The 17963-nt window shown below is 40.5% G+C and overlaps 1 long non-coding RNA gene and 1 pseudogene across 1 annotated transcript; one reads left to right on the top strand and one right to left on the bottom strand.

Moving 5' to 3' along the window:
* Positions 1-554: 554 nt before the first annotated feature.
* Positions 555-995, top strand: LOC102480735 (ubiquinol-cytochrome-c reductase complex assembly factor 2 pseudogene; annotated as a pseudogene).
* Positions 996-4852: 3857 nt separating this feature from the next.
* LOC102480441 (uncharacterized) lies at positions 4853-17665 on the bottom strand. Its single transcript, XR_335445.1, has 3 exons — positions 17486-17665; positions 17376-17428; positions 4853-5020 (listed from the first exon to the last, which is right to left on the bottom strand). It is a non-coding gene; the product is annotated as an uncharacterized LOC102480441 (long non-coding RNA).
* Between the last annotated feature and the right edge of the window lie 298 nt (positions 17666-17963).

The following is a 17963-nucleotide window of genomic DNA, read 5'->3' as shown; positions in this document are numbered from 1 at the left end:
GAGAGAGGGAGAAGGAGAGGGAGAGACCAGTTAACAATATGGTGTGGACATCTCTTCTCTTCCATTTTTCTATCCTGCAGGAATTTTGGCTACACTAAAAAATGCGCTCAGTATGATTTTCAAGCCACTGATGCTGGGATCAGAACTGTGGTTGACCATATAGGATCTGGCTCCCTTAATCACTAGGCCTCAGGGCTGGCACGCCAAGTGTTTTCAAAGTGGGTCTTTATGTGGAAAACATCCTGAGACCATCTATACTTGAGAAATTTTTTGTTATGCTCCAATATTTAATTTCATTTTAAAAAAGAATTATTATTTATTTTTATTTACTATAGTAATTATTATTATTTTTAAAATGTTGCTATAGGGCACATGTGCCCACCAGAGAGAGAGAAAAAAATGAGAAAGCAAGCTGCCGGATCCAGGACTCAAATTGTGGTCAGCCATGTGGAAGTCCAGCACCTTAATCGCCACATCATCTATTGGCCCCATATACCCCTCTATTTAAAAAGCACTGTGAATGAGTATAAAATTCTAAGTTCAGAGTGACCAAAATGGCAGCCACCCACTACTGATGATTTCTTAAGCTCTGTGAGGAATGGCCCATGGATAAGACCAAACGGGGACGGGACTTGGTCACTTACCCGCGAGAGCAGGTAGCACAGGTCTTTCGGGAGGGAGAAAACAACGAGATTTCAGAGCCTGAGGTCTGTGATCAGATGTACCAGAGCTTAGCACAACTCCATTCAAACTACTGAAAACACTAATACCCTCACCCCAGAGACACCAGCTTCAGTGGCCTATCAGCGGAAGAGTACAAGCTGATGCTGTCCACAGACAACTTGGAAGAGTTTTAAGGAATTAATAAAGGCATGTGGAAGAAACTGCAGACGTTTGCCCGTAAGAGTCCTGAAGAGAAACATACAGTCTGGGCTCAGTCTTCATCTGGCCCATGTACCTAAGAGTGGATGGAGCCTCAGCTATGGCCATACTTTCCCCCGAAAATAAAGAAATAAATAAGAGTCTAAAAAATTCTAAATTTAAAGTTCTTTTCCTTCCCTGTTCAAATATCAAACAGAAGAAGAGAACAATACCTTGCCAGAAATTATTAGGCCTTACTAAACACTAGTTTCAAAGCTGTGGCCATTTGTGAAATCTTATTATGAATCATTAACAAAATCAGAGAATTAGTGGTTGGAAAGAGGCAGAAAGGCCTGAACTTTCTTCTGCATGACTGCTCTGCAGATACTATAATCCCAGAATAAGAGAACGGGGAGTTTGCATGAAGCAATAATAGAACTTAATGTCTAAGAAAGACTTCAGAACTTGTGATCTGGTACAGATAGAAACTACAGATGAAGTCAAGCAGCCTCCTTAGTTGGGTCATGGGAACATTAATTGGTACAAAATACCAAGGGCAATTTTGGATACTGAGGCTACAGCTGAATATAAAAGGGACTTTTCAGAAAACATTCTGCCTTCCTCCAGGCTCTAAGGATTTTAGCCAGACACATATTTTCCATAGTGGGCTTCAAATTTGTCCTGGGAGGAAAGCATGCCAATGAAGTCAAGGTTTCAAACACACCTGCAAACTATGGATGGATGGAAAGACAGTAAAACCTCCTGTGGACAGATCCCCGCCTTAGCTCTCTTGCCCTGCTTCCTTGGTTGTTTACCTGGGAACATCTGCAACAGGATGAAAAATAGAGTAAGAGTCAGGAGCAATAATTTCATGATCTTTAAGAAGGATGTGGCAAATCCAGGAGTCCAGAACATTCTGCAACAGGGCTCTGGACTCGGGTTTTTATTTGCCTCCATGGGGCGGGGTCCAGGGGTGAGTCATGAGTGATGATGCCAAGAGAGGAATAAAGGAACGCTGGTCTTTCGGCCAGTTGCACTCAGAGATTAGTCACCACTCAGAGCCCTGGTCTAGGTACTCTGAGAGGAGACAGAAGAATGGAAGGGAAGGGTTCATATACCAGGAAGTCTTTCATAATCCCCAGTCCCCATCTGCCATGGGAATATTTCTTATAAAGCTTACCACTCTATTCTAGCACTCACCACACTGCCTTGGGATCAACTACAGAACTCCTTGTGGGCAGAAACTGCCTTTCTCTTTACCGTCTTCCCAAGGCCAATGGCTTAAGCTTAGGGGACTCAGAAAAGAATTTTTTTTTTTTTTGGAGAGGTTTTCGCTATTGGGCGCGTGCTCTCGCCAGCCAGACAGAGAGAGACAGAGAGACAGAAAGCGAGAAATCACTCCCTGGGGGGATGGTCACGCCGCAATCCCTTCTCCTCCATTCTCCTCTCAGGATCTTGGGAACGCACGCACACGTGCCTGGCGTGAGTTTTAAGCCACCGGGTCTGGGACTCGAACCGTGGTCGACTACGTGGGAGTCCAATGACATAGCCAGTACGCTAACTGCTGGTTCCCAAGAATATTTTAATAAATACTGAATGAGCATATTTTTGTACTATACATAATACCCTGGAGACTGTTACAATCAGCATCTTTGGAATTAAGTAGATCAAACTGATTTTATAAATGAGAACACTGAGGTCAAGAGAAGAATGACTCAAAGGCAGGATGGAGAGAGGATTCTTAGAACAGGGCTTGATATGATTTTAAAAAATGACTTCTCAGAACAGGTGAAATGCAATGGGAATGTTTCTTCTGATACAAGCACACTGGAAAGATCACAGGAACGTCTCTGAACACCCAATTTACAGAGCCAACTTTGGATCCACCTGTCACCTAGATCCATCTGTTTTGTTTCTCTTAGTCTTCATTTTCACCCTGTCTCAACCCCTGCGGAAAGAATCACATAACCTCGAGCCCACGGACCTTCTGGGCCACAGAAGTACAAACACATCCTGAGAGGGAGGAGGTGCCTAGTGTTTTTGCTCTGGACAAGTTTCCAGCTGATTTATTCTATTATATTTTTGGTCACTTTTTTTTTCCTGTGGTTGATTTCTGGTCTTAATGGACGATGGTCAAAAACTGAGATTTGAGAGGCTGTAGCTTTGCAAATCCAGTAATGGGTTCTTTTTAACCTAAGAATGTGGTTTTTAAAATATGATCTGGGATAAAAGTCCTCTATGAAGTTAAGTTTTTTAACTCTCCTAATATCCTAATATTCTTATTTATTTTCTACTTACTTGGAATATAAAATATGCAGAGAACTATATTGAAATCCTGCCAACTGTGATAAAGCACTTAATCAAGTTCTTATATTTCTAGTAGTTTTTATGTGAACTGTTTATCTCGTTGGTTTATTTATGGTACATCAATTTTTATGAACTTTGCAATTTCTTCATGAATTGTGACACTTAGCTTTTATAAAATATTCCAGCTTGTCTTGCCCTTGAATTCACGTTCCTGGACTCCAACATGGCTGACTCTAGTTTGAGTCCCAGACTCAGTGGCTTGAAACTCATGCTAGATACGTGTTTGTGCGTACTCAAAATCCTGGATCTTGACAGAAAAAAACATAAACTGGCTGGCCCTAGAGGGACTGGAGAGCAAATGGTGGCTTTCTCATCTTCAGAGAGGGAGATGCGTTCTTTTTTATTTTTTACTTTCTTTATTTACCTATTTATTTGTTGTGGTTTTCAAGCCTTCAGGTCTGGGACTTGGTTGGCCTTGTAGGAATCCAGAACCTTAGCCACCACACCACCTGGTCACCCCCAAGGGAAATGAATTCTCTCATTTTGTCTCATAAATCAGAGAATTACCAAAGCATAAGTCAATGCAGACTTAAGCATTTAAACCAGATGAATGACTGCCACTCCTTGATTAATATATGACAATCAGGATTCAGACCCAAGTCAATCTGACATTAGAGTTTTTGTTCTTCATCACTGTTACAGACACTCTGTGAAATACTCATCATCTTTAAAAGAGAATATCCTCTTTTTTGTCTAAGGCAGTGTTGCTTTTTTTGGAAAGACAATGTCTTCTTTTTATCTAAGCCTGTTAACTTCTTAACAGCATGAACTTTTGCTTCTTCTGGGCCTTTATTCCATTAATCACTTACCCCTTTTACCTTCAATTTCTGTTTATTGGACTTTGCCTCTTGGAGATAGTCCCTTCTGTACTCATGGTCCTGGTCTGCCCTCTGAGGAGTCAAAAGTGCTTGTCCTGGGACCAGCCATTGGCATAATGGGTATGTCGCTGGACTCCCATGTAGTCGACCACGGCTCAAGTCCCAGACCCAGTGGCTTAAACTTACACTGGGCACATGTGTGTGTATGCCCAAGATCCCTGGAGGAGAAGGGATTGCGGCATGGCCATCTCCCCTGGGTGGTGATTTTTCACTTTCTGTCTCCCTGTCTCTCTCTGTTTTTCTGGCGAGCACACGTGCCCTACAGCAAAGACCTCTCAAAAGAAAAATGTGCTTGTCCCTTAACCTGTGTGACATTTAACCCATGTGTGAGTCAATTATTTCACTACAGAGTCACAGTTTCCTCTTATGGAAAACAAAGATAAAAATAGCCATATCATCAAGAGGATTAATCACAATATGTGTTCAATACATGGCCAAAGATACTGTTGTCTGTCTATTAGATTACAGAGGCTATAGTAAGTTCCCAAGAGTAGTCATAAGAGCTTTGGCACTGCCTTCACCTCTGTCTTGTTGCTAGATGCTAAAGATTCTTCCCTAATTCCTCTGTTGAAACTACAGGAGTGAACCGTTAGGGAGCACCTTCTTAGTGAGTCTGTGACTTACTAACCTGAGACACTGACACTCAGGGCATGATAAACATATTAATTATCTATTAATAACCAGCCCCAATAGCTTGGCGACTTAAAATTATAGTAGATGCTCATTATCTTTTACAGTTTCCGTGGGTCAGGACTTCAGGAGTTGCTTGGCTAGGTGATTCTGGCTATGGGTATCTCATGAGGGTGCCATTCGGTGTCAACTCGGGCTACCGTCATCATAGGTTCTTCTACATGGCTGACAAGTTGGTGTTGGGTGTTGGTAGAAGGTCTCAGTTTCTCTCTCAGTGAGAAAATCTGGGGAAAAGATTTCAGGGAGTGAAAGAAATCTTTGCTTAACTGAAAGTCACAAACTTATTTTATTATATTTTAAATAAGGTTTTTGCAGGAACCAGCAGTTAGCATAATGGCTATGTCGCTGGATTCCCACGTAGTCCACCGCGGTTCGCGTCCCAGACCCAGTGGCTTAGAACTCACGCCAGGCGCGTGTGCGTGTGTGCCCAAGATCCTGAGAGGAGAATGGAGGAGAAGAGATTGCGGCGTGACCATCCCCCCTGGGGGGTGATTTCTCGCTTTCTGTCTCTATGTCTCTCTCTGTCTGTCTGGCGAGCGCACACGCCCTATAGGGAAAACCTCTCAAAAAAAAAAAAAAAGAAAGAAAGAAAAAAAAAGGAAGGTTTTAGCCATGGGTGCGTGTGTGAGGCAGACAGAGATAGTGAGAGGGAAAGTGAGAAATCACCCCCTGGGGGGATGACCACACTGCAAACCCTCCTTCTCCGGTCTCCTCCTGGGATTTCAGGCATGCACGCACACATACCTGGTGTGATTTTCAAGTTGCCAAATCCAGACTCAGCACCTTAAATACCACGCCACCTGCTGGCCCCACACAAATTTTTAAAAATATTTTTAAATATGTTTTATAGTTTGCATTTATGTTTATGGTCCATTTTACTTAAAGTGTAGAGTGTGGGTTGAGTCTCTTCCTTCCTTCCTTCCTCCCTTCTTTTCTCTCTTTTTTCTTAGCATACAGACCTCCAATTGTCAGACATCCAATTGTTCTAGCACCATTTGTTGAAAGGACTGTCCCTTTTCCATTGAATTGTCCTTTCACCTTTCTTAAAAGTCAATTAACCATATTTCTGTGGGTTTATTTCCAGACTGCATTTTGTTCCATTGATTTATTTGTGTTTCTTTTTGCCAACACTACATTGTCTTTGCTACCACAGCATTATATTAACTCTTGAAATTAGGGCAGCATGGGACCAGCAGTTGGACTCCCAAGTAGCCGACCGCAGTTTGAATCCCGTCCGGTGACTTAAACTCACGCTGGGCTCCTGTGCGCATGTGTCCAAGATCCCGAAAGGAGAATGGAGAAGGGATTGCGATGTGGCCACGCCCCCGGGAGGTGATTTCTCGCTGTCTCTCTGTTTCTCTCTGTCATCCTGGCGAGCGCCCGTGCCTATAGCAAAAACCTCTCCAAAACAAAACAAAACAAAACAAATTAGGGGGGGGCCAGCAGGTGGCATGGTGGTTAAAGCGCTGGACTCCTTACATGGCCCACAGTGGTTTGAGTCCCAGACTTGGTGCTGTGGATTCTCAGTTTTCCTCTTTTTCTGTCTCTGTCTTTCTCTGGTGAGCATGTGTGCCTTGTAGGCAAAATTTTAAAAATAATAATAAATAAAATTAAATAAATAATTCTTTAAAAAAAAATAAATTAGATAGTGCTAGTCCTCTAACTTTATTTTTGTTTTTAAAAATTGTTTTGGTTATTTTAACTCCTCTTTCTTTCCATATGGATTTTAGACACAATTTTCTTGTATCTGTAAAAGATCCTGCTAAGATTTTGATGAAAACTACACTGAAATTACTTTAATATCTGAAAGATACTGAGTGTCTTCATTTATTCAGGTTTTCACTCTTCTTTTGGTTCCATTGTCAAGGGTACTCTTGTTAAAGTCATCGTTTAAAATTCAATTCTTCAGTATATAACTTTCCTATGTTATCTTGTAGACTCATTTGTTTTTTTCTATGTAGACGTCATATCATTTGTGAATTTATTTCTTAAATTTGAAGTTTTTAAATTCATAAATTGAGGAAGCATTTGGCCATTTAAAAATGTATTTTTTCTGTGTTAACCTCTTTTTCTTCTTCTGATACAAATCCAATCACAGGATTGTTAGACCTTTGGCTACCATCCCACAGGTTCCTGAGGCTCTGCTCAGGTTTTTAGTCTTATTTGTCTCCTTTTCGAATTGGATCATTTTCATGAATATATCTTTAAATTCTTCGACCCTTTCTTCTGACCTTTCCATTCTGCTATTGAGCTTATCCAGGATTTTAAAATTTCAGAAAGTTTACTTTTCATTTTAAAAATAAAGTTAAATAAAAGAATGCTTTGAAAAAATTCCCTTCACTAATGTTTTGTTCTTTATTCCTGATACCGGGCTTGCATATATATGCAAGAGAAAAAAGCGCCAAAGAGAGAGATGCACACCACCCCTAGGGTCTGTGCACAGAATCTTTTCTCCAGTCCTCAGCTAATCAGATCTTCTGCACCCTGGCACATGCCTGGCATGTTTCAGGCTCACGGGGCTAGGAATTCAAACTGTGGTTGCCATATAGGATCTGGCTTCTCTTGAGCAGCACGGTACCACTGCAACACGGCCCTTGCCTTGTTTCTCACTTCTACATTTTCATTTTAGAACGCAGTTACTATTTCTCAGCCGAGAACTTTCATCTTTCCAATCATTTTGAGAATTTAATTCATGAGGCCTGGTTATAACATCTACTCTAAAGTATTTTCCTGAGAATTCCAACATCTGAATAATCGAGGGTTGCCATCTGCTGATTGTATTTTCCTTTGAGAATAGGTCATATATCCCTGGCTATTTGTTATGTCTTGTCATTTTGGATTATATTGTAGGCATTTAATTATCATGTTGTAAGAGTCTGGGTCCTGTTAACATGCCTGAAGAATACTGGGTCTTTTTATGTCTTAACAGGCAATCAAACTATTAATAGTTAGGTTCAGAATGTGCATCGTGTCTTAGCTTTTGTGAGTGGTGGGTTGAATGTCAGTACCATTTTCAAAGCCTTTGCTATCGTGCTTTGCATTGGTACTATATGTGTATTTCACTTGTACTAATCTAGAAGTTGGTAGTTTCAAAACTATAGTTATTCTGCTTTTGGTTTCTTCTGTACATGTTCAGCTTGGGGGATGCCTGGGATTTATGCTTATATATACATAACATGTGGGTCTTCATGTGCAGTTCCCTCCCCTCTAGGACTTCTCCTTATAATATCTGTTTTAAAGCTCTCCTTTTGACTGTCTTCTGGTTAGAAAGATGAGATACTCTTGGAGTTTCAGCTATCCATCCTACTGTACTTAGTAAAATGTGCAACTTACGCAACCTTTGAGGCAAAACATCAAGAGAAAAATAAAGGTGATTTCCCCTACACTTATGGGCTCACACAATCCTCTCTCTCTCATGGATCTTTTGTCTAGGCAGATGAGTTTTTAAAATCAGGGTTTTAGGTGCGTGTACCTTTGTTACCATGAAGACACCACAGCTTCACAACTGGGGCTGTCCTCAGGGGTGGAAAAGGAAGGAGAAAAGAGAGAAAGTGGAGCACCCTGTTCTACATGGACACATTCTCTGACTCACAGGGACCCATTGTTCTGGTCCTCTGGCCAGAAAGAACTTTTTCTGAAGGTTTTGCTGTAACAATGAAAATAATCAAGCTCTGTAGAAATAATAATTAACATGGTTTATCGTAAGCATGATTTTTGAGAGACCATGCCCAGAAAAGCACAAAAGTGCTTCCCAGGGTTTTTGGGTGTAGCAGTTCTTTTGTTTAGTTCTAAGAGCAGGTGGCACAGACAAAGTTGTGAATCAGTATAAGGAATCTCTTTATTGGCCTGGCTCAAAAAAGCAGGATATCTAGAAGTGAGGGTTTGTAGGTTATAGATGGGTTTAGAAATTCTTAGGTTAGTATTGGTTAAACATACAAAGCTTTGTCTAAAGAGACTTGGAAGGCCTTGCCTTGCTATTTTTATTGTGATTCCCTGCCAGGATCAGGACATAAGGAGTTCCCACAATCACTAGACCAATGCAGTCCATGACAGACAGATTAATGTTTGTAGATGTTGCTCTTCTAGGCCTCTCAGAAAGCATCTTAGTCTAGGAAGAGTAGTCAGAATCTGTCCTGAGCTATTTGCACCCACTGTCCAACTCTGCACTGTGGCTGCCTTAGGTCAAAACTGGAAGGTAGGGAGGGGGGCCCTGCAGATGGTGCAATGATTGCAACACGTAGTTGACCATGGTTCGAGTCCTGGACCCCACGGCTTAAAACTCACTTCAGGCACCTGCGCATGCCTGCCCAAAATCCTGAGAGGAGAATGGAGAAGAAGGGATTGCAGCATGGCCATTCCTCCCTGGTGGGAGATTTCTCACTTTCTGTCTCTTTATCTCTCTCTGTCTTTCCGACAAGCGCACATTCCCTATAGCAAAAATCTCTCTCAAAAACAAAAACAGAAAACTGGAAAATGAAAGAGGAGAAAATCCCTGAGAAAATCATTCTTTAGATTTCGGTTTCTATCTCCATCCACCTACTATTTTTAACTTTTCACTTTCCACAAGTAATTGGTTTTGTATTTAGCCCAGAGTTACACAGTTTAATCAGGCTACAGTGGAATTACTTTAGCTTTGCTGGAGTACCTGAAACATCAGTATCCTTCCCGATGCTTATATTGTCATAACTTTGGCCAGTAGATACTCTTGAAACTGATTCCTATGTCCTTCTGTTTTTGACTCTATTAAAATTTGAAAGCTTCCTTTATAATATCTAAACTCTATTGTATTAATGATATGAATACTGTGGTTTTTCTTGGTTATACGGGAAGGAGATTATGGTATTTCCTCATTTTCTACAGGAATGAAGGAAACAAAGTAATTTTCTGTTCATTATTATTTTAAAAATTATTTTATTTAACTTAATTTATTTATTTTAAATCTGACCAGAGAGGGACAGACCAAGAGCCAGACCGGGAGAGACAGAGACAGAAAAAGTGAGAAAACATGCTGCCAGGTCTAGGACTGGGGCCTCGGTCGGCCACGTAGGAGTCCAGCATCCTTAACCACCATGCCACCTGCCGGCCCCATGTTTGTTATTTTTGAGAAACTTGAATCATTTAAAATAATGAATAATGCTATGATAGACTGGCAGTGGATTTGGAGCTTTAATTTATTTCTTATTCGGGGCACTTCTGAAGAGCTCTTTCCCCAGGAATCTATAAAGTCATTAGGAACAGTTTTTAAATGCTGCGGTTGCCGTTGTGAATGCATGGCTCTTACTGATGTATGTTCACAATATGCAAGGAGTTTTATTTGAGAAGCCATCAGCAGTGGTCTCAGAGGAGGAACCCCTGTCTTTCTCCTCCTGAGATAACTGTTTCTAGGTTTGAGTGTTGATTAGTGTAGAATTTAGCCTCGTTCCAGGTAAATGAGTTTTCTTACTTCATGAGAATGTGCCTCCACTACCTTGGGTACCCAGAGACAAAATCCTTAACTTGAAATGGTGCCTGTCCTCAGTGTCAGGGAACTGCTGCCCCCTGGAGGTCAGGTTTAGAGTCATAGGAAAGTGTATTTTCTGAATAGAAGTTTATCTTCCTTTTCTTTGGAAAGAACGGGTTGCTATACAGTTTCCAGCTTGCCCAAGAATTTACAGTTTCTTCTATTATTGTTTTTTATTATGAAACATTTAACTGCACGTGAGTCCATGAGAATTGAGAGACAGGGAGTGGAGAATCAAAGAGGATTCTGTAATCCTACTAGATTGTCCATCTTTCTGATGCTACTTGAGCACAGTTGCAAAAGCCATCAGTTCCCTGAATGTTGATACGGATATGAAATTGTGATCGGCAGGTAGCTAGTAATGAGCGGGCCGCCCTAAGAGAATAGCAGGACACAGGTCACATCAATCACAATTTATCAGGAGTTACAACCAGACCCTTCATGAAAATGCCTTCTTCCCACCCCGCTCCTGGCACCCGGAAGACAAGGCAAATACCATTTTTCTTCCTTGGTACCTAAGGAAGACACATAGAGATGATTTAAAAGTTCCTTCTTCTCATCCCTCATAAATATAAAAAGACCCAACCAGACATTTTGGTCAACACCCTGATTCCCAATGGGGCGATAAACTAATTGGGCAGTTCATCCTAATAAGGATGCTCCTAGCATCATGGCTCACACTGGGTATGTGTAGTGAGGTAATCAAGTTCTTCAAGAGTTCTTCAAGTGCAGGAAGAAGCCTTTGAATTCAAAGAACACTGATAGTATGACAGACCTCCCATTGTTAAATATTCATTATCAGCTCTGGTAATAAAAATAACACCTAAACCAGTTCCAAATGGTTGCTACCTAGCAACCTGCCCGCCCAAAAGTCTTTTGGGTGTACTTCTTTTCTAAAATCTTTCTTCCCTATTAAATGCTCTTTTCTACCTACTTTTGTTGTGGTTGTGGTTTTATTTTGCACCTAGGGACAGGTCTCTAATTTTAGTGATCTGGACCCAAAGAACCAAGGATTTTACACAACGCAACTCAACACTCCCATCCTATGACAAACTAACTGGAAAAGTAAGAGAATTTCCTTTAAAGGATGTCTCGGGCCAACTCTTGGTGTGGGACTAAGGGACTGGATTTAACATGGCCAACAGTGCCGTTCAAGTCCCAGACCAGCGGCTTGTAATACACACCAGGCACATGTGTATGCATGCCCCAAATCTCCAAAGGACAGAGAAATGGAGAAAAGATTGCTGCATGACCAGACTCCAAGGGGGGAGGTACTTTCTCTGTCTCTCCGTCTTTCTCTTGTGAGTGCACACACACTCTCTAGCCTCTAAAAAAATAAAAAAAAAAAAAAAAAAAAAAGATACTTCAACTATAGGCTAGCCTGCCTGTGGAGGTTATTGGAAAGGGTGTGAAGATTTATTAACTCTTAGGGAACAATAAAGAAATGAAATGAAACCCAAACTTCCAATACTTAAAACTTGCTAGCACTTCAAGAAAAAATTCTCGAGTCTGGTATAAAGCGACAAGTGCTTAAAGAATTTAACCATCGAATAAATCTTGTAACATGGGCAAAAACTTCAAATATATTAAAGAACTGTGTTTTTCAACTGGAAAAGGTTTTTGGCAAGTGGAAAAACTTAAGTACTGATTGTTTAATTGTTTTCTGGTCAAAAGAAATATACTCTTTCAGGAATAAAGTAAAATATCCTGTGAATATAAATATAAAATGTATAAAGAATTCTGCCCAAATAATGAAGATCTTAAAAGTCATTTTAATGGTGTTGTTATTTTCTAAAATAAATATTTTTCACTCAAAAAATGTTTTGGATGAGAAAGGGAAAATCTAATTTTAGTTAAATGACTTCGGTGCTGAGTATTCCAAATGAGGAACAAAAGAAATGCAGATTAACTTTAGGCTTATAATGAACAACCACAAAAAGGCTTATGAAACTCCTCTGTAATGTGTACTATTACCTGGTTGAGAGAAAGATTTTATAGTTATATCTAGTTCCCATTAGTACTCCAAAGAAGGAAAAACATTTTTATTTTTTAATGACATTTGGGTTAAAAGAAGTCTATACTTATTCTCCCTGAATTGACCTCAGTGGGAAATAAAAATACATGCAATTTTTAGTTTCCCCAAGGCTCCTAATTTATTTATTAGTTTACAAAGTTGTTAATGTAAATACTTAAATTCCTTATGCTTGGTTTTAGATCAGATTAAGTTTTTATTCACTGTAATATTTAAAAGTATGTAAATATAAACTTAGGTCTTCTATTAAGTTGAGTCATAATTTAAACATACAGTGTCTATAAATGTGGTTCTTGTAAACCTCAGATAATATTCCATTTATGTGGATTGATAGTTTCCCCATTTACATTATGTGGGTTCAGTTTTATGATGTTCTTAAATTGTTTTAATGAATTGTGATTTCACTGCCCTTTAAAGGAGCCATGCAGGAGGCATGGTAGTTAAGGCGCTGGACTCCCACATGGCTGACTATGGTTCAAGTCCTGGACCTGGTGTCTTGAAAATTATGTCTGGCACATGTGTGTGCATGCCCAGAATCCTAGGAGAAAAATGGAGGAGACAGGATCGCACTGTGGCCATCCTCCCTAGGGGGTGATTTCTCACTTTCCCTTTCTCTCTCACTGGTGAGCATGTGTGCCCTATGGCAAAAATCTTTTAAAAATAATCTAGTGAACTTAAATATGTTTTCTAAATCTCATTGATTTAAGATCTTTAGAAGAATTCAATTGGGTAGAAATCTTCATTTTTCTTGATACTTCTAAAGAAACTAATTTGGAGAGGTAGAGGAAAAATAAAGTCTGTAGTTACCACATAGTCCTCATTTTTTTTTCTAAATTTTTTTTTTTTTTTTTTGGAGAGATTTTCACTATAGGGCGCGTGCGCTCGCCAGACAGACAGAGAGAGACATTAGAGTCAGAAAGCAAGAACTCACCCCCCAGGGGGGATGGTCACGACGCAATCCCTTCTCCTCCATTCTCCTCTCGGGATCCTGGGCACGCACGCACACGCGCCCGGCGTGAGTTTTAAGCCACCGGGTCCGGGACGCAAACCGCGGTCGACTACGTGGGAGTCCAGCGACATAGCCTTTACACTAACTGCTGGTTCCCACATAGTCCTCATTTTAAAAACAGCTTTAAGCTCTAACAAACCAAACCAAAATGGAATCACTCATGCTAAAAGCAATATCACTAAATTGAAACTTTTTTTTTTTTGAGAGATGTTTTCTATAGGGCATGTGTGCTCACTGGAGAGACAGAGGGAGACAGAAAATGAAAAATAACACCCCCCCCCAAGGGGGACTGTCATGATGCAATCCCTTCTCCTCCATTCTCCTCTTGGCACTTTGGGCACGCATGCACACGCACCCAGCATGAATTTTAAGCCACCAGGTCCGGGACTTGAACCACTGTTGACTACTTGGGAGTCCAGTGACGTAACCATTATGCCATCTGCTGGTCCCTAAACTGAAACTTTAAGGAAGCTGGTAGATTAAAAAAATAGATGAGTGTTTCCTGAAACCAAGAGATTCCAGACTGAGTCAGTGCTACAAGGAAATAAAACATATGCACATCTTGTGGCTGTTTAGGAATGCACCTGAAATTGCTCTAGATACTACATAGACTCATTGAACTTTTTTGTTCAACATCCTTATTGCTCAATATGTTACTTTACCATCAAGAGTCACTGTCTCCACATATTGCTTAAAGTTAAACAAAGTGACTAGTAGAATGGCCCCATGGTCATAGAATTCAGATGATTTTGCTATATAAAACTCCTTGCTAATACTCTTCTTTTTTAAGAATTTTTGCTATAGGGCACATGTACTGACCAGAGAGACACAGACAGAAAACAAGAAATCACACCTGGAGGGGATGGCCACACCACAATCCCTTCTCTGCCATTCTCTCCTTGGGATTTTGGGCATGCGTGCACACGAGCCCCGTATGAGTTTCAAGCCACCTGGTCTGGGACTTGAATGGTGATGGGCCACATGGGAGTCCAGTGCCTTAATAACTATACCACCTGCTGGCCCCTTTCTCCTTCTATTCATGACTTTTGTCTTTAAAATTATCCTAAAATCTGTAAGGCTCTGGTACACATTAATTGAGACAACTTGGCTTTTGTGGTGTCTTAGCTCTGGTCCAAAGGAATTCTTTTGCTTTGCTTACTTTGCTTCAGACTTTCTTTTTAGTCTGACAGTATTATTGACAAAAATGAGTTTGTTCTTCTAGTCACTTAAGGAAATATACAAATTAAATTATGACATACATGGTCTTAAAACATTGCTTGGTAAGATATCTTATGTTTTAAACGTTAAAACTTTTAAGTTTAAATAATGTTATCCTTCAGTCATTGTTTGGTTAAATATATGTTCTCTATATATGCATGTGTACATATCAAGATATATTAAAACAAGTGAAAAAAGAAATCTGAATTAAATAAAGGAGAAGGGATTGATAGATCAGAGAAAATACAGTTGAACTCAGGATATGTAGTATATTCTCAAAATGAACTAGTAAAATTTTTTTGCTTTCTATGTGTCTTGTACAGGTGGCAGACTTTCCCTCCTTCATCAAATATGTTCTCTCTCTCTCTCTTTTTAAAATTTTCTAGGCAGGGAGCAGCAGGTGGCATGATGGCTAGGGGCACTGGACTCCCGTAAGGCCAACCATGGTTCGAGTCCTGGACCTGGGACCTTGCTCTCTCACTTTACCCACCCCCACCCACCCCCCACCCCCCCGTCCTTCTCTGGTCAAATTAAAAATAAATAAATAAATTTTAAAAGTTAATGAAATAATTCTTTTTTTTTTTCCTAGAGGGTTTATGTGCTTGCTGGAGAGAAAGAGAGAAAGTGCAAGAAGGACCCTCCCATGAGGCACAGTCACTTCACAATTCCATTTCCTCCATCTTGCCCCCCTTTTTGGGATTTGGGGCACACATGCACACACACCAAGTGTGAGTTTCAAGCCACTGGGTCTGAGACGCGAACCATGGTTAGCCATGTGCTAGTCTAGCGCCACAATCACTATTCTACCTGCTGACCCCTCGACCCATTTCTTCATTGTGACAATTTTTAGGAAGTTCCTGGGAGTGTCTTAAAATTACTTAGACAGTTCCGGACCCACTGTGCCTTTGATCTCATCACTTAAGTCCCAGAGTTTTTCTACAACTTCTATGGCTGTTACAAGGAATTCCACATAGAAACAATAGCTAAAATTTTCCAGTGATGGGGGTGGGGCTAGGGGCGGCAGGTGGTATAGTGGTTAAGGTGCTGGACTCCCACATGGCCCACCACAGTTCGAGTCCCAGAGCTGGTGACTTGAATATCATGCGTGCATGTGCACCCAGGCTCAAAATCTGAGAGGAGAATGGAGAAAGGATTGCAGCATGGGCCATCCTCCCTGGGGGGTGATTTCTCACTTTTCCTCTCTCTCTCTCTCTCTGGTGCCTGCATGTGCCCTTTGGTGGAAAAAAAAAAAAAAAAAACTAAAAAAAGTATCCGATGAGAAGCATTCAATTTTCTTATTGCTCTTGCTTTGGACTTCACCAGTTTATTTCTAAAAACCAGATCATAATTTTCCATCCCTCTCTCAATCTCTAGCAAAATTTTGCTTATTTTTTAAATCAGGAAATAAGTCCTTATTTGAGACATCTCACAACACAGAAAGTCTGAGCAAAATCACTCATCTTTTTTTGTTCTTCAGTTTATTGGTATCATCAATGGCGTTGACAATAGGAAAATCTTGTGGCTTGATATTTGCTTTATTCTTTTACAGAACTCTATGGGTTAGCTATTGAATCTCACTTACAAGGTAAAGAGTGTTCTCTTTCAATGATTGATACCAAAACTTAAGACTGTATCTAGGTGCTTTTGACTAAGAGCCCAAAGACACATAGTAATGACTAAATGATCATATATATATATATATATATATATATATATATATATATATACACAAAAGCCATAAAGGTTTTAAATTGCTTGTTCACATACCACAAGGCACCAAGGGCAAACTTTCAAGGACTTCCCTTGAGACAATGTGTATAATATTAGAATAGCTGAATATTAAGTTCTCCTTGGTCTTCAAAGATGGAGACTACCCAGTCTTGCAGAAGTGATGGTTCTCTGTTTCATCGCTGCAGAGGGAAAATGCAGTGGTACCCGCCTTCCACACAGTGACCAGTGTTCCTGGGTCATGAGGTTGCCGACATTTCCATCCCTGTCTCATAAACACGCAATCTCTTTGTACCTCTTTATTTCTGCCAACTGTAACTCTCTCTTGGGTTCACTAAAAAAGTCGTACTTGCAGAATATAATGCAATATTGTTCCCAGTGAAGCTTGTAATTTGAACAAAGTCTCTATAGGTTTCCCTCATCCTGTGGAAGTAATGGCAGCTCTGCAAGGTTGTAAGTTCCCCTGCCATGTTCTTTAGGCTCAGCATTGATGAATTCATTACCAAACAAAAATATTATTATTATTTTAAAGAATTATTCATTTATTTAATTTTATTTGTTATTATTATTTTTTAATTTCACTAGAGAAAGAGAAAGAGAGAAAGGGATAGTGAGAAAGCAAGTCTTCAGGACTGGGACTAGAGCCACGGTCAGCCATGTGGGAGTCCAGCATCTTAACCGCTATGCCACCTGTCAACCCCTATTATTATTCTTTTTTAAATTTTGTTTTAGGACATGTGTGCTCATGAGAGAGAGACAGAGACAGACAGAAAGTGAGAAAGCATTCCCCCTAAGGGGGATGGCCACACCACAATCACTTCTCCTCCACTCTCTTCTTGGAATTTTAGGATTGCGCACACACGTCTGGCATGTTTTTCAAGCCACCTGGTGAAGGACTCTGACCATGCAGTAGTTCAACCCTCTGTGGGATCCAGCACCTTAACCATCATGCCACTTGGCTGGCCACCAAATAAAAAGAGTCTATCACATAATTCAGCCAGACGAGTTTGTCTAAACACCTAGAAGAGCGCAACACCTCAGGAACATGGACCACGGCCAGTTTCAGCAGTTTCAGAGGGCCTCTCTTCTTACCTCTCTCAGTGCCCTGGCTGTTCCTCCCACTCTGCTTTTGCCACCGGGATCACCTTGTTCTCCTGCATTGCCTGCCTTGAGTACCACTCTGCTTTTGCCACCGGGATCACCTTGTTCTCCTGCATTGCCTTTTGAGCCTTGAGTACATTTCTCTGAAAGCTTCTTCATGATCCTCTGAATGACTCAAATATTCTTCTAGGTGATGTGTGCATCTGTGCCCCAAATCCTCATGGGATGGAAAAATGGAGGAGAAATGACTGTGATTTGGCCATACCTTACTGAAGACCTCTTTCTCTTGAGCACACACACCCTTTAACAATTAAAATTATACACACACACACATAGTAGTGTAGCGATGCTGGAAGAAACTGCTCATATTTAGCAATGACACTTACGGAACGCTGGGTAATTTGCAACCATTATTAATAAATAACAAAAGTTCTCACATGGCTATTACAGAGTAGTGCATACTGGGAAAAGAAATCTGGTCTAAAGAGCTCATGCATCTTCTGCAAATTTAAGTTTAAGGTGACGTGTCACTGCCTGGCAGCAGAGAGGGGCGCTGTGAATGTCAAACATTACCTGCCT

This window comes from Tupaia chinensis, unplaced genomic scaffold (assembly GCF_000334495.1).
Source record: "Tupaia chinensis unplaced genomic scaffold, TupChi_1.0 Scaffold000418_1, whole genome shotgun sequence".
In the NCBI taxonomy this organism is placed as follows: domain Eukaryota; kingdom Metazoa; phylum Chordata; class Mammalia; order Scandentia; family Tupaiidae; genus Tupaia; species Tupaia belangeri.
This window is presented reverse-complemented; position numbering and strand designations above follow the sequence as displayed.